This window comes from Serinus canaria, chromosome 8 (assembly GCF_022539315.1).
Source record: "Serinus canaria isolate serCan28SL12 chromosome 8, serCan2020, whole genome shotgun sequence".
NCBI lineage: Eukaryota > Metazoa > Chordata > Aves > Passeriformes > Fringillidae > Serinus > Serinus canaria.
Genome location: NC_066322.1, coordinates 26485967 through 26500949, shown reverse-complemented (window position 1 = coordinate 26500949; position 14983 = coordinate 26485967). Strand labels below are relative to the sequence as shown.

The 14983-nt window shown below is 53.1% G+C and overlaps 1 protein-coding gene across 2 annotated transcripts in view; it reads left to right on the top strand.

Moving 5' to 3' along the window:
- The window catches only part of ASTN1 (astrotactin 1), a 58229-nt gene that overhangs the window by 545 nt on the left and 42701 nt on the right, over nt 1–14983 (top strand). The window lies entirely within an intron of this gene.

Here is a 14983-nt window from a genome sequence, read left to right as displayed (position 1 = left end):
GGCCACCGGCAGCGTGTGCTGGCAGGAGGCCCACAGTCTGCTCCCGGCGTGCCCGGCTGGGGGTGAGGGTTTCTGCTTTTGTCTGCCCCTGAGCAGAGTCACCTTTCCTGTAGCCTGATGGAAAAATACTCTGCTGCTCAGTACATCCCACCCTGCCTGTGTGTACTGCCTGCCGTGCTTCTGCCCCCAGGTTTTAGGCTCTGGCCTATTCATGCTCTGGATGGTTCCCACCTGCTCTTCATCCACTGGGTGAGGCTTATCTGCTCTTATATCATGGGCTCCTTAAACCCAAATAAAGCAAATAATTTCCACCTTTGTTTATGCAGAGTGAGGCCTCCACCCCTTCCTTGTGTGCAGGGACCTGCTTCCCTGCTCACCACCTGGAATTAGTCCCTGAGACGTTTCATTTTTGGTGACACTGGTGCAGAACATCAGTTCCTTGCCCACACATAACATCCTGCCCTTGGAATTGCCACCATCATTTTCCTAGCAGCCCCACGGTGGCTGTGTCACCTCCTGCAAGCCTTGTCCATCTGTTGCTTCTCCAGCTGCACCTCTGGTGTCCTGGGAAGTTTTTAAAATGCCACCCTTGTTTGGATGTTGGCCCAAACACGAGGTCCTGGTGTGTTGCTTGACGTGACATTGCCCTGCTGTACCACCCTTGTGTACAGTGGTGACCCTAGACTGGGTTTTTCCCCAGCAATTCATCACTTCCATGGCCTGTGCACCCCTCCATGTGCTAAGACCCCCCAGTCCTGGTTGCTGGATGGGCTTGGGGCAGCACTGGCTGCTGTGTGGGCATCCCCCTTCTCCCGGGAGGAGGGCAGAGACAGGCGTGGGGGTGCGGATGCCGTGGGGAGGCTGTGTGGGGACAGCCAGGGCTGTCTTTTCGGGGTGCAGGGGCTGTGTGGGAGGGGCAGCGGGCTGTGGTGTCCCCTGTGTGCCGGCCCGAGCCCCGTGCTGCTGCGGGATGCTGCAGCGAGGCCCGAGAGCGTTGCTGTGGCAACAAGGCAGCAGCGCTGCGGATGCAGGGGGGACGCGGCCATGGCCGCCAGCCCCGCCACCTTGGTGCCCCAAAGGCCACCTGAGCGCTCGTCCCCTGGGCCCCTCGGACCCGATCCTGTGCAGCCAGACCCCCGTGGGTCCCGGGACCTCGGGTGCTGCCAGCAGGGAGCATCTGGCTGGGGATGAGGGGGAGGTTCCTAGGCATGACCCCAGCCCTTAGTGTGGGGTTTTCCTCAGGGATTTTTCAAATCCGTGAGGTGCCACACACTGGGCAGTGCAGGAAAGAAGCTGCCTGCCCTGGCAGCCCCTGCTGCACTGATGCCTGGCAGGGGTTTGCTTTTGCCTCCTTCTGATCTATGCTGCCAGACAAATACAAGGATGCCAAGCCCTGTGCCAGTGCAGCCTGGTGTCCTGGTGCTGGCCAGGCTCTCGGGGGCATTGCTGCTTGGGACATTGATCCCCCAAAAACATGACTGTTCATGGTGCTGTGCCAGCCCCCAGCATGCAGGGGTTGGGGCTGTGGAGACACAGAGGTGATCCCAGTTCAAGTCTTCCTGCCTGGAATGCTGGGGCTGGGGCTGGGCTGGCAAGAGGGGGCACCTTGTGGGACCCCTGTTTGCCCTGTTTGGCTTGGTGACTTCTGGGAAATGCCATGTTACCTCTCCCTGTGAGACAAGGGCTTGCCTTGAAGCTGGCACGGCCACTTTGCCATCTGTGGGTGTCACTGTTTTGTGCTGCTTTACTGTGTGGGGTTGTTGTTTGTATTACTATTAGTATTATTATTATTGTTATTATTATTGTTATTATTATTGTTATTACTACTACCACCACTATCAGCCTGCACACTGCTTTTGCATGACAGAAGCTCTGAAATGCACAGAAGTCTTGCAAGACCCAGGCTTGGCAACTCAGAGGCTGCAACCTCTGGATTTGGAGGTTCCCCAGCCCAAAAGCCTCAGGAGCATCAGTGCTGTCACTGCACACTCTGCTCTCTTGCTGGGGACACATGGCTATGTCAGGTTGATGCCTGGAGCTGGTGTGAGTGGCTGGTGGTGTTTTCACAAGCCCTCGTGCAGGGACTGGAGGGTTTGTTTGAGCATCTTCCCAGAAATGGGGCTTCACACAGCGCTTCTTGCACCATCCCTGGCAAAAACCAGAGCCCTTGTTTGCACCCACCTCGCTGAATGTGCAATAAATAATGTCCTGGAGTGGGGGATGATCCCCACACACTCCTGAGCCTGCTCTGGGGCAGTGTCTGAACCAGGGGGAGCTGGGCAGCTGCTGCTTCTGCTCTGGTGTTTTTCAGATCTCAGACTTGTGCACAGGGCAGGGGTTCCCAAGGGAAGCTGAGCTACCACCCTGGCTGGCAGGCTTGGAGCAGACCCAGGGGCTGCCCCTGGTCAGAGAGGGCCTGGCTTTGGGCTGGGAGCACCATGAAGGGCTTCACAGAGGCCCATGGCAGTGGCTCTGCCATGTGGGCTCTGGATCAGCTCCCTTTGGGGGTCCCTCCATGCCTCAGTTTCCCCTCAGAGAGGGTGTGAGCATGCAGGAAGGTGGCTACAGTAGGAGGATGAGTGAAGGGAGCAGCTGGGAAAGGGTCTGGATCAGGGAGCCCAAGGATGGCGGGATATCATCTACCTCTGGTCCTGGTGTCCCCCTCAAATTTCTCCTAAATAATTCAAGGGCTTTTGAGCTTGGCTGGTTTTCATGGACACTGCCATGTGGGGTTCCCCTGCCTTGGTGACGCCTCCCTGCCCCAGTGGCCAGAGCAGGCCTCCCACTGATGGATGCATGGACTTTTCTCCTTACTAGAGATGTGCTGGGATCTTTGGAGAGCCACGCATGCTGCTTGCTAGAGCTGAGTGCTGGGGGAAGCTGTTGAACTGGGCATGCCAAAAATGGCTGTGACTCCTGACCCCTGATAACTCTGATGGGGAGCTCTGGTAACATAAATTAATGATGAGCTTTATATTTGTCTTTACACAGGAGGCTTGCTGCCTGTTTTCCATGAACCTTTTTGGGTCTCACCCTCCCTGCTCTGTCCATGCCGCTGCCAGAGACAGCTGTGAGTGCTTTGGTGCTCAGATCTCCCAAATGTGGGGGGTCTGCTGCCTGCTCCTCTGTTCCTCCAAAAGCAGATGGGCTGTCTGGGGGGTTGTGACTTCTGTGAGGTGCTTGGACAAGGCTTTCCCCTGCTTTGCAGCTCTTTTTGCTGATGAGTGGAGCGAGTTTTAATTGCGCACGTGCTGCCTCACTGCCTGCCTGAGAGCTCAAGGCTCTGACCAATAAGCCCCACACTGGTTTATATATTTATCCCCAAAGAGACTCCAACACCACATCCCCATTTTACTGTAGGGTTTTCTCCCAGCTCCTGAATTTTTGGGAAGTGCTGAGGGTGTGGGAGCTGGGCTGAGGCCGCTTGCTGCGCACCGAGCTGCCCTCATTTAAAATCACCTGCTTTCATCCTGCTTTAAATCAAGCAAACCTTCGTTTGGAATGGCTGCCTTTCATCTCATTTTGTGTTTGTTGCATTAGTTGTATTTTTTCCTGAAGGGAGGAAGCATTCTGCTGGTTGGTGACCATTAAGAAATGCTAATTTGCAGCTCAATATTCCCTGTCCGCTCTCCTCCACACCCCCCTGTCCCTCGCTGCTTGGCTCGGCAGCATCCAGCCACATTTGATATGTCATTAACTGGATTCACACTCCTGCAGGCTGCTAATTTTTTCGGGCCCCATCCTTTGCAGGTTACAAAGTGGCAAGAGGGGTATTTATGAGCATCCTGGCTTCCCTCAGCCCCTTGGGGTCGACGGAGATTTGTGATGCAATTAAAAACCTCGCCAAAGAAGGAGTCTTTGACTCCTTCGCCTTCTCTGTGATGCAATAAATGTTTGAAAAGTCTTGAAATACCTTTTTGAGTGTAAAATCGACTTGAGGAATGAGAAAGCAGAGCTGACAGGTTGAGCTCGTGCTTTCTGGGTTCCAGATATTTCAAGATCTTGAAATACTGGATGGTTTTTCATGCTGTTTTTTTTTTCCCTGAGTGTGGAGGAGCTGAAGGAGCTGCTTAGCTGCTTCTCCCTCTCCAGATTTCCAGCCCAGTTGGTGTGCTCTGAATTAGGGCAGTGCAGCCCCTCATCTCCCCACTTCCCACTCCCCACTGCCCTCCCGGGAGCCTCAGCAGCTGAGGATGGGAGACGGTTCTTAACTTCAATGACTTTAATAGATTATCATAAACTCCTGCCTTAATACAAGCTGTCATGATTTCAAATTATCTTACTTTTAAATTAAATAGATTCCTTTTTAAATACAAAATCAATTCTAATTTTTTAGAGGGGTGAGATTTTTCAAAGGCACCGATGAGCTGGGCATATTTAACCGCTCTTGAATATCTCCCCGAAATATCTAATCAATTTTTTTTTTTGTTAAATCCTAGCTAAGCTCTTGGCTCTACTGCTGGAGGCTCTGGCCCTGACTTCCCTGGGTTAATAACAGGATTTGGGGAGAGGTTGCAGGGATGTGAGACAGATCAGGGAGGGATGTGGCTGATGCTAATGGGGGTGACGGCCACCGGAGCGCCCGCCTGCCCCAGCTCTGGCCAGATGTGACACCTGCCAGCTCTCATCCTCGTCCCACACACCTCCCTGCTGCTGTGCCTGCTGGAGATTGTGTCCTTCCACTCTGCCCTCCACCCCCAGCTCCTAAAAGACCCCAGGAGAGGGAAGCAGGAGCCAAGAGGCTGCAGGGTTGCATTATCCCATACTTTTTCCAGTTCCATGGCAAGTGAGAAGAGCATCCTATTGAGTTTTGCTCCTCTCACCTGCATCTGGATGCTGGCTGGGGGTCCCAAAGTGTTGGCACACAGGGCAGGTCTTTGGTGCCAGCTCTCCATGGTGGGAGGCAGTTCCTGGGGTGTTGTGGTGCCATTCCCTGGCTTGACTTAATTCCCAGGGGCATCACCCCCTTTCCATCATATGTCACCAGCTCATGAGAGCAGAGCGTGGCAGAGGGCTGCAGCAGGGCTGACTCCACCATGGGGCCCACAGTGTGAACCCTGCACCTGGGAATAGGTGTTATGGTGAAATAATGAAGCAAATATTAAGAAATTCTTAAGTACCCAGAGAATAACCAAGTTAAATGATACCAGGGGAGCTCAATTGCCTTGCTCAGATTGATTGAATTACTAAATGAGCCTGACTAATGGAATGGAGTGGATATATCGGACTTTTACACAAGATCCTGCAATAATTTCTCTAATAAGATTGTGAGCCATTAATTGGACTTGGCTTTGATCCTGGACACTGTCTCATGCTCTGAAACCCGCGGGTGAGAGCTGTGCTTTGCCAGGCCCAGCGAGGGGACAGCTGCTGTCATCTTCTGCTGGCTGGCTTGGAGGGCAGCGGGGGACTCGCCTCAGGAGGTCCCAGCAGCTGGGGTGGCGAAGGGAGCCCAAAACACCCCATCTCAGCTGCCCTCCTGCCCCTTAGCAACACCATCCTGGCAGTGGGATTCACTGCATTCCTTCCTGCAGCCAGCAGCTGAGCTGGCTGGGGTCTGAACCCCTGTTTCCATGAGTTTGGGATGGGTGCCTGGGCTGTATGCCTGCTGGAAATCCAGGAGTGCCACGTTCTTGCTGCCTCCTCCTGGAGTGGCTGCTGCAGCTGGTGGAAGGTTGTTGTAGCACCCAGAGTGCTGCTGGGTGTCTGGTCTGTGGTGTGAGATGTTTGTCCCCAAGGCTTGGGGGCTTCCAGAGCTTCCAGCAAAGCAGAGAGGGGACACATCCTTCCCTGGCCGTGCCCTGGAGCACCTGGTGGGCCAGGACATCAATGTCTAATAGCAATAGCTAATAGCTCATCTAATAATTGGGTGAAAACTGCTGGAGGGACCCCATTCCAGCCCCTCCTCTTGGCCATGCAGTGTAACCACATCCCTTTTCCTGGGGATCCAGAGCCTGGAGTGAGGTGACCTGCTCAGAGCTACTGGAGCACCGGGGACACCCCATGCCTGGGAACATTCCCTCTTCCAGGCATGGAACCCAGCACCAACCTCAGCTATGAGTGGGGGCAGCCCTTAAAACCTCGTGGCAGGGTGGAAAACACTGCAGGGAAGCTGGCAGCATCCCAGGGAGGAGCAGGGAGTTCCCTGTGGCCAAACTGGGGGCGATGGGGGCTCGGGAGGGAGGCACAGTGGGCACATCCCCATCCTCATGGACACCTTGTCCCCATGCTGTGCCCAGGGCAGACCTGCTCTCTTGCTGGGCACGGATGTTTTGGTGCCACAGGGGATATACAGGGCCTCTTGTGTATATATATATTTTTTTTCCTTAACCAAAGGAAGAAAAAGTAAGAAATAAGGATTTGGTCTCTGGGAACCCGTTGCCACAGCAACCGTGCATCCAGCTGGCTGCAGCGGGGCTGGGAGGGGATCTTGCTGACCCAGAAAGCAGTGGGGGAGTGGGATGTGGGGCTGCTTGGCCTTTCCAGAGGGGTGGCAGGGTCTGGCAGGGAAGCAGCACTCAGCCAAGGGGGCTGCAGGGCTCCTGGCCCCCTGCTTTGTCTCCCTTCCTGAATGTCTCAACCCACATCCAGGCAGGGATGCTCAGGCTTGGTCCTGTTCCTGCCCTCAGACCTGTCTCTGTTTTGGGGGCTGGGCTGCCCATGTGGGCACTCCTCAAAGCCCCCCAAAGACTTCTGGTAGGTTTTACACCCCTGGAATTGGCTGTGGTTCCACTGCTGGAGGGGACCCTTGGACAGCCATACTGATGTCCTGATTCCACTGCCTCACCTCTGCCCTCCTCTCCGTGTGCCAGGGGCATTTGCTCCTGGGCTGCATCCAGATTTTATTTTATTTTATTTTATTTTATTTTATTTTATTTTATTTTATTTTATTTTATTTTATTTTATTTTATTTTATTTATTTTATTTTATTTTATTTTATTTTATTTATTTTTTTATTTATTTTATTTTATTTATATTTTATTTTTATTTTATTTTATTTTTATTTTACTTTATTTTCTATTTTACTTTATTTTATTTTACTTTATTTTACTTTGCTTTATGCTCTTCCATGCTATTCTATTTTGCTTCATTCCATTTAATTTTGTATTCCATTATGTTTTATTTTTTTCATGGTCGCTTAGCCAGCTAAACAGAGACTGAAATCATCTCTCTTGGAGCCTTGCTGCAGAGCAGTCCTTCAAATGAAGGAATTTTTGCCTGGTGGGATTAAGGCAGTGCCTGGATGATGACAGCTCTGTCATTTAAGACTGGTTGTCCTTTTTGCTTCCCAGTTGCTGGGCTCTGGCATCTCTGCAGCTGTGGCTGGTGGCTCACCCCAAACAGCAGCTGGGGGATTTGTCTGGATAAAGGAAGATTTTGGATTGCCAGGTTCTGGCTCTCCCACTACAGATTTGGCTGAGGAATCCCCCAGAGGGGATCACCCCCTGCCCCCGTGGGCTGTGCTGGTGTTTCTGTAGCCAGGGACTTTTTTAAACATTTATAATCAAAGGGAAGTAAGAGATCCTTGAGGGACCCTGCAGCTGCTGGTGGCTCTTGGGTCACAGAGGTTTGGGGTCAGCAGAGCCCCTTTTCTGGCCAGCTCTGAGGCTTCTCAGTAATTAGGATGACTAATGAGCACAGCAGAACAAGCAGCTGGGGGGATGCAGAGAGCTGGCTCTGCTCCTGCAGGGAGCTGATCCAGCTGAAAACGAACCTGGTGGAGGAAAGAAACTGGAGAATCCCAGAACTGTAGGATGGGTTGGGTTGGAAGGGACCTTAATGCTCATCTTCTTCCACCCCCTGCCATGGCAGGGACACCTTCTGCAATCCCAGGCTGCTCCAAACCCCATCCAGCCTGGCCTTGGACACTTCCAGGGATCCACAGCTTCTCTGGGCACCCTTGCCAGGGCCTGCCCACCCTCACAGGGAACAATTCCTTCCTAAGGGTTGGGTGAAGGGCAGGAGAAGGTGACAGAGTGCTCTTAGCTGGACATGACCCATCCCCTTGCATTGCCTTGTGAGTGCTTCCCAAATCAGCCCAGTGGTCCAAGGGAAACCACAGCCTGTTTGCCAGAGCCCTTTGGGATGGAGGCCTGCCTGATGTGCACAGGCAGGACCTTGACCTTGTTTTTTGGGAGAGGCACCTCCTTTTGCTCCCTCCTGCACCCCCGCCCTCCTCCTCTGCCAAAAGCACCCGGCTGGGATGTCACCGTCACAACACAGAGCCTGCCTGGGAAGGCTGATATGAGCAGCCCTGAAATATCCCCAGGACAGGCTCTTGTGTGATGGGAGACAGTTACCATGGAAACCTCCTTCAAATAAAAAAAAAGGGAAAAAAAAAAAAAACCCTCCGAAATTTAAAGCAGCCCTTGTAGCTCAGAGGAACTGTAGACCTTATTATGGGTTTTGGCAACCCCCCTTTTTCTTTTATTTGTTCCAGCTAAAAGCTCCAGGAGACAAGGCAATTAATTTGGCATCCCAAGGGGAGTGAGAGAGCGAGGGTACCGTGCTGGGAGCCAGTTTCCAGGGCTGGCAGGCACCAGGAACTTCCTGTGCCCCTGCCCCACAGCCCCCAGACACCCTCCTCCCATGGGGCTGCTCCAGCACAGAGGAAGGAGCAGGGTGGTTTTTCTAGAAGAAGTTGCTTAAGGATTAAAAGACCCTTTCTAGGTCCATGCACGGAGTGTGTGGGAGGGGATGGGGTGAGTGGAGGGCTCAGAGCAGGGCAGGAGGGGTGAGGATGCAGAAAGGCACTGCAGGTTGTGGCTCCAGCACGGGGATGAGTGGCTCAGCATGGCTTGGAGGGGGCTTGTCCTTATGAGGGTGGCAGGAGGAGGCAGTGCAAGAAGGGCATGGCATGGCAGGGAAGCTCCTGTGTGGATCAGGCAAGCTGAGCTGGCTGGCTTGGGTAGGGAAAGGGGGATGCTTGGCAGGGGAGATATCCCACTCCCAGATCTTCCCAGTGGCCTCGGGGTCTGCAAATTGCTGCTGTGCTCTCGGCCCGTTTGCTGCCCTAATGATGTCCCCAGTGCCTGCAGCCTCTGGGAAATGTGCTCTTTGCACTGGAGAGGCTGCTGTGCCTGCCACTGCCCTGGGCTGGCCCCAGGCTCCCCCAGGCACTGCTTTCCCAGCGTGGTTGTGCCAGTGCAGAGCTGCTCTGCCCCCCCAGTGCTGCCCCTGCCAGCCCTCCCTGAGCTGCTGAGCCAGAAATTGCTGGGCTCTGTCTTTTTTGCCTCCTTGGGAGAGCTCTGGAGAGGAGCAGTGAGGGGACTGGAGAGCTGTCATGCTGCTGTGGAGCTGCTGCCTCTCCTGCTGGCCAGGGGGGCAAGCCAGGGGTTTGTCTTTGCAGACCTGGCAGGGATGGCCTAGCAGTCTGGGGGAGGTGGAAATGTCTGCAAGGATCTCATCCCAGCTCGTGCCAAGGTGCCTGAGATGTGTGTCCAAGTGCCTGAAACATCCTTCCAGGGAAAAAGGAAACGCTTTTAATTGCTTTTCAGCAGGAGCTGCTCTCTCCTGGGTCTGCCATGGTGGTGTGCTCAGAGTTGGTGGGCAGGAGAAATAACTCATGGAGGGTGGGAGGGGAGTCAGCCTTGGGCTTGGGCTGGCTTCCATAGCTCTTATTGCCATTTTTCTGCCTTTTTGTGCTTGCAGACTCAGGCACATCTCTGGCTAACCCTGGAGCACTCAGCCTCAGCCCCAGCATGCCCCACAGTCCATCCATCCATGCTGTGGCACCAACTGGAGAAAGGGGTGTCCTGCAGGAGCTGGGGCTGAGTGAGGGATGTGGAAATTCCTGGGAAGTGGTGGGATGGGTCTGACCTCCTTGTAATTGCAGCTCAGAGCTGGGTCTTCCCAGCTTTGCTGGGGATGGAAGGCAGTGTGGGTGTGAAAGCAGAGTAATGGAGGAGGGCAGGTGTCACCCTGATTTTTAAAGATTTTTTAAGATTTTTTTAAGCCTTCTGATGTTTGCATTTTTGCAACAAACTTTCTTATATACTTGATGTAAATAACGTATTGTTTTGCATTCTTTTCTAGAGAAAGAAAAACTTGATGGACTGTTGGTTTGCTTAGTGTCATTGGAGAGGTGGCACTTTCACTCCCCAGCCTACTGTTACTTTTGGAAATCTATAAATGTTAGAGTTAGAAAAATGAAAGCTCTCTTTTTTGCCTTAAAAAAAAACTCCAACGTCCCCATCTTTCTGTTTTGTGTCCTAGAGTGACAGGCAGGAAAGGAAGGACCATGAGGAGGGAGTGGCAGGAGGCAGCAAAGAGCTGCAGGAGCCACACGGAAGCCCAGGGGCTTTAGGAGCAGTGATGGCAGAGCCCCTTGCTGTGGGTGTGAGCCACAGCATTTTTGGTGCCTTCTTGGAGCTGTTTTACCCAGAGCCTGGTGAAGTGACCTCTGGAGTGAGTCACAGCAGGAATTAATGGCTGGTTTCACACCAGGTGGCAGCATCCAGGTCCTGGGAACAGCACTGCAAGAGACAGGGCTGTGTGGTCAGTGGGATTGTGGCCAAGAAAGGGAGGAGATGCCAGGAGGAAGCAGCAGGAGGAGAGGCAGGCTGGCCTGTTGAGCCCTGGACTCAGCAGCAGCCAGAAGTGGCAGGGTTAAGGCAAAGGTGTGGCTGCAGATGCAGGAGTTTGCACTTACTGGTGCTCAGAGTCCAGCAGGGCTCTTTGCTCTTGAGGTACTGAAAAGGCAGCTGACTCCTCATCTTGATTTGATTTTGTTTGCTAAAATGAGCTTCTGCTTCTCTGGTGCAGGAGCAAGAGACAGCAGCTCCTTGCTTAGAGACTCCCTGGTCATGACCATGGCAGTGCTGTCCTGGCCAGGACAACTCTTTTTTCTCTTTTTCACTTGGCTGGGCTGAATCACCCTGGCTCCATCCCCTTGGTTCTGCCCATCTCCAATTTCAGCACTGGACCAAAAGCATGAAATAGATTTTCCTTCCTTTTTTCCCCCCCCACGTAAATGCAAGGGAACTTTCTGCCTGTGGTTGTGACCTTGGGATTCCCCAGTGCCAGGGGTGTGAGCCCTGCCTGGAAAGACAGGCAGGTGAATACAGGCAGGGCTGTGTCAGGGCACCAGAGCTGATGGGTGCTGAAACCCAAGAGCAGTGTTACATAATTGGGACTGCAATGCAGAAACTCTTCCTTAATTTTTAATTATCCAGTTGCAGCACGTTTGTGGAGCTCAGGCTGGGATGCCAAGTCGTCCTGTGCACATGTGGGAAGGGCTTTTGTTGGAACCCAGGACATTCCTCTGGCTGCCCTGGAGGACTCCAGACCCTGGCAGGGGGCTCAGAAACCTTTGCACAGAATCAAAGACACCTGTGCCTTCAATGTTAGCCCTTGGAAAAAACAGTTACCAACTTTGTGTGAGGATTCACAAGCCACAAAAGTTTGTTGCAAGATGGAAAAGTAGAATTTTGGGGTTTTTAGAACAGGGGCTCAGGGTCCCAAGATTCTTCTTGGCCTCCATCTTCTGGGTGATGGTGACATTTCTGGGTTGGTTTAGGATACAGACAGACTGTCCAACATAGGTGATAGGTATTGGGAAATAATTGTAAATAAAGTACATGTTGCTTTTAGTATATAAAAAGCCAACACCACCCCAAGGGCAGGGACTGTGCCACAACCCGACCTGCTGGGCAGATCTCAGCAGGGCAGAGAGAGAATGGAACAGATAAGAGAAAATAAACAACCCTGAGAACCAGAACAGAAGAATCCTGACTCCTTCCTTGGCTGCCAGGCTGGGAAAAGAGACTCTGTGACACATCTCGGGGTCATCCTGACCACAGAGAGGCCTTGGCTGGTGGAGGTGGCAGGAAAGCGTTCCCTGGTGTTCCTGTCCCTGGTGGCATGGCAGGGAGAAGGGAATCCCCATGGCACCCAGCTGGGCTGGGCTGTGTGGCTGGGGAGGAGCTCTGCTCCCACCCTGGGGACTCAGGGATGTCACTCTGGGCAGGGAGAAGGGTGGTGTGCAGGTCTGCAAAGGCCTTGGAGGGTTCTCTGGGTCACAGTGCTGGAGAAGTGGAAGGCACAGGGGTCCTTTTGCATCCAGATTTCCCACAGAGCCCCAGCTGCCTCTCAGGGCTTCCTTCCTTCCTTCCTTCCTTCCTTCCTTCCTTCCTTCCTTCCTTCCTTCCTTCCTTCCCTTCCTTCCTCGTCCTTCCTTCTTCCTTCCTTCCTTCCCTTCCTTCCTTCCTTCCTTCCTTCCTTCCTTCCTTCCTTCCTTCCTTCCTTCCTTCCTTCCTTCCTTCCTTTCCTTCCTTCCTTCCTGTCCTTCTTCCTTCATTCCTTGCCTTCCTTCCTTCCCTTCCTTCCTTCCTTCCTTCCTTCCTCTCTCCTTGCCTTCCTTCCTCCTTCCTTCCTTCCCTTCCTTCCTTCCTTCCTTCCTTCCTCTCCTTCCTTCGGGCTTCCTTCCTTACCTTCCTCCTTCCTTCCTTCCTTCCTTCCTTCCTTCCTTCCTATCCTGTTCCCTTCCCTTCCCTTCCCTGCCTCCTTCCCTTGCCTACGCTGCCCAGACACTTCTTCTCCTTCCTTCCTTCTTCCCTTCGCCTTCCTTCCCTTCCCTTCCCTTCCCTTCCCTTCCCGTTCCCTTCCCTTCTGTCCTTCCCTCTCCCTTCCCTTCCCTTCCTCACCTTCCCGTCCTTCCCTCCCTCCCTTCCCGAAACTTCCTTCCCTTGCCTTCCCTTCCCTTCCCTTCCCTTCCCTTCCCTATCCTCCTTCCGTTCCTTCCCTTCCCTTCCCTATCCCTTCCCTTCCCTGCTCGCTTCCTCCCGGGTCCCTTCCCTTCCCTTTCCTTCCGTTCCCTCCCTTCCCTTCCCTCCCTGTCCCGCGTTCCCTTCCCTTCCCTCCCATCCCTTCCCTAGGTCCCTTCCCTTCCGTTCCCTTCCCCTTCTCCTTCCCTTCCAGAATCACTTCCGCCTCCCAAACTCATTCCCTGTCCTTCCTTCCTTCCTCCTTCCTTCCTTCCTTCTTCGGCTTTCCTTCCCTTTCCTTCCTTCCGTTCCGTTCCTTCCTTCCTTCCTTCCCTTCCAAATCCGTTCCTACTGTCCTTCCTTGCCTTCGTTCCCGTAATGGTCCTATCTTTCCTCCTTCCTTCCGCTTTGACCTTCCTCTGTGACTGTCCATATCCTCGCGTGGGGTTCCTAGTTCGGTAGACGCCCACTGGCTGGTCGGGCATTGCCTGGGTATGGAGCCTGTCCTTGGAGCGCGTAACGCGTAGCCCAAGTTAGCCAGATTAACGGGGCCGGTATCCTAAATACCGGGTCGCCAACTGCTGAAGGGTCCTCAATGGCGTTTAAGTCACTGTGATTGTGTTGCCTAAACCATAAATTCTAACGGCCGTGGATAGGAGGTAAGGATATGAGATTCGGGGACTAAAAGAATCCCTCCGTGTCCTTCGCCCCTTCAGCTTCCTCCTGGGTCCTTCCTTCCTTGCCTTCCTATCCTGATTTCCTTCCTCCTTCTCTATCCCGTTGTCCTTCCTTCCTTCACTTCCTTCCATTCCTGGAGTCCGTTCCTTCCGGTAATTCCCCTGAGTTTCTCTGAGATCCTTCCTCCTTCCTTCCTTCCCTTCCTTCCCTTACCTGGTCCTCCTTCCTTTCCTTCCTTTTCCATTCCTGTCCTTGCCTCCTTCCTTCCTTCGGCTTCCTTCCTGAATCCTTCCTTCCTTACACTTCCTTCCTTCCGTTTTCCTCCTTCCATCTCTTCCCCTCCCTGCTTCTCTCCCTCTCTCCAATCCCCCCTTTGCACTTTCTGTCCTCCCTACAAAGGCGGCTGCCTCGGAGTAGCTCAGGCTTCAAAGTTCCCAAAATAACAAAGGTTAAAAAAAATTAAAAAAAAAAAAAAAAAGAAGAAAGAAAGAAAGAAAGCATTGCTAAAAGATCAAGCCAGTGCCCCACTTGCACCTGGGCTCAGAGGTTCAAAGCAGCTGCAAAGAGCCCCCCACCATCTCCATGGCCAGGCTTCCCAATGCCTGTGGTCCTGCCTGCACCCTCCTGCAGGCACAGGAGGTTTTGTAGCAGCCAGGATGAGGCTGCAGGTGACTGGAAGGGGTGGAGGGTCCTGCAGCTTTTGCTGCCTGTGGGGTAACTGGGGAAGCCTTTTGTGGAGGAGGAGGTTGTGGTGATGGGCAGAGCCATGTGGGTGCCCCAGAGCCCTGCCTCCTGCCCAGGCAGAGGGGCAAACAGCTCCTCTGTGCCCAGGGTGTGCTTTGTGCCTCTGCTGGCTCTGCTGGTTTATACAGATCATCAATATGACAATTATATACACCTGCAAATTTAATTACCTCCATTTTCATCAGGCAGCAACAAATTTATGCCTCTGTTCAGTTCCTGTAAATCTCAAAGAAGCTTGACTAGACCCAAAAGTCCTCCCATTGATTGCTGTGCACTGCCTGGTCTCTGGCCATCCTGACAAGCTCTTCTTTCAAGAGTGATAAATTCGAGATGCACGGTTAACTTTTTACCCTTATACATCTTCCTTTTTTCTTTTTCCCTTTTTCAATCTGCCTTTCCCATCTTTCAAAGCCTCCCCACAAACTTGAAAATGGAGCTTGAAATCATGTAAGAGCTCCTAAGCACCAAAGAGTTTATGATGTTGGGCTGCAGCTGGCAGCAGCCCCTGCCTGCCTTCTCCATCCCTTCCTCTGAGACCAGCACTGTTCCCTCCAGGAGGATCAGCTCTTGGAAAAGCCCTTGGCCTAGCTGTGGACAGGAGAGCAGACAAGGTTGTTTTGGTCCTATTTGGGCCATCCCATGTCTCAGAAAACCAACAGGTCATGGCTCTCCCCCCAAGGGAGAGGAGGAACAAGCAGCTGTGCTTGTTCCCTGTGCTGAGCACAGAAATGCCAAGATAACATCTCATTTTCCTGACCTCTCAGCCTAGGCACAGTGAGCACTCACACAGATGAGTGTGTAGGAGTGAGCTGGAGCTCACCCTTGACGTGCAGCCCATGTCATCCCTGTGGAGCATC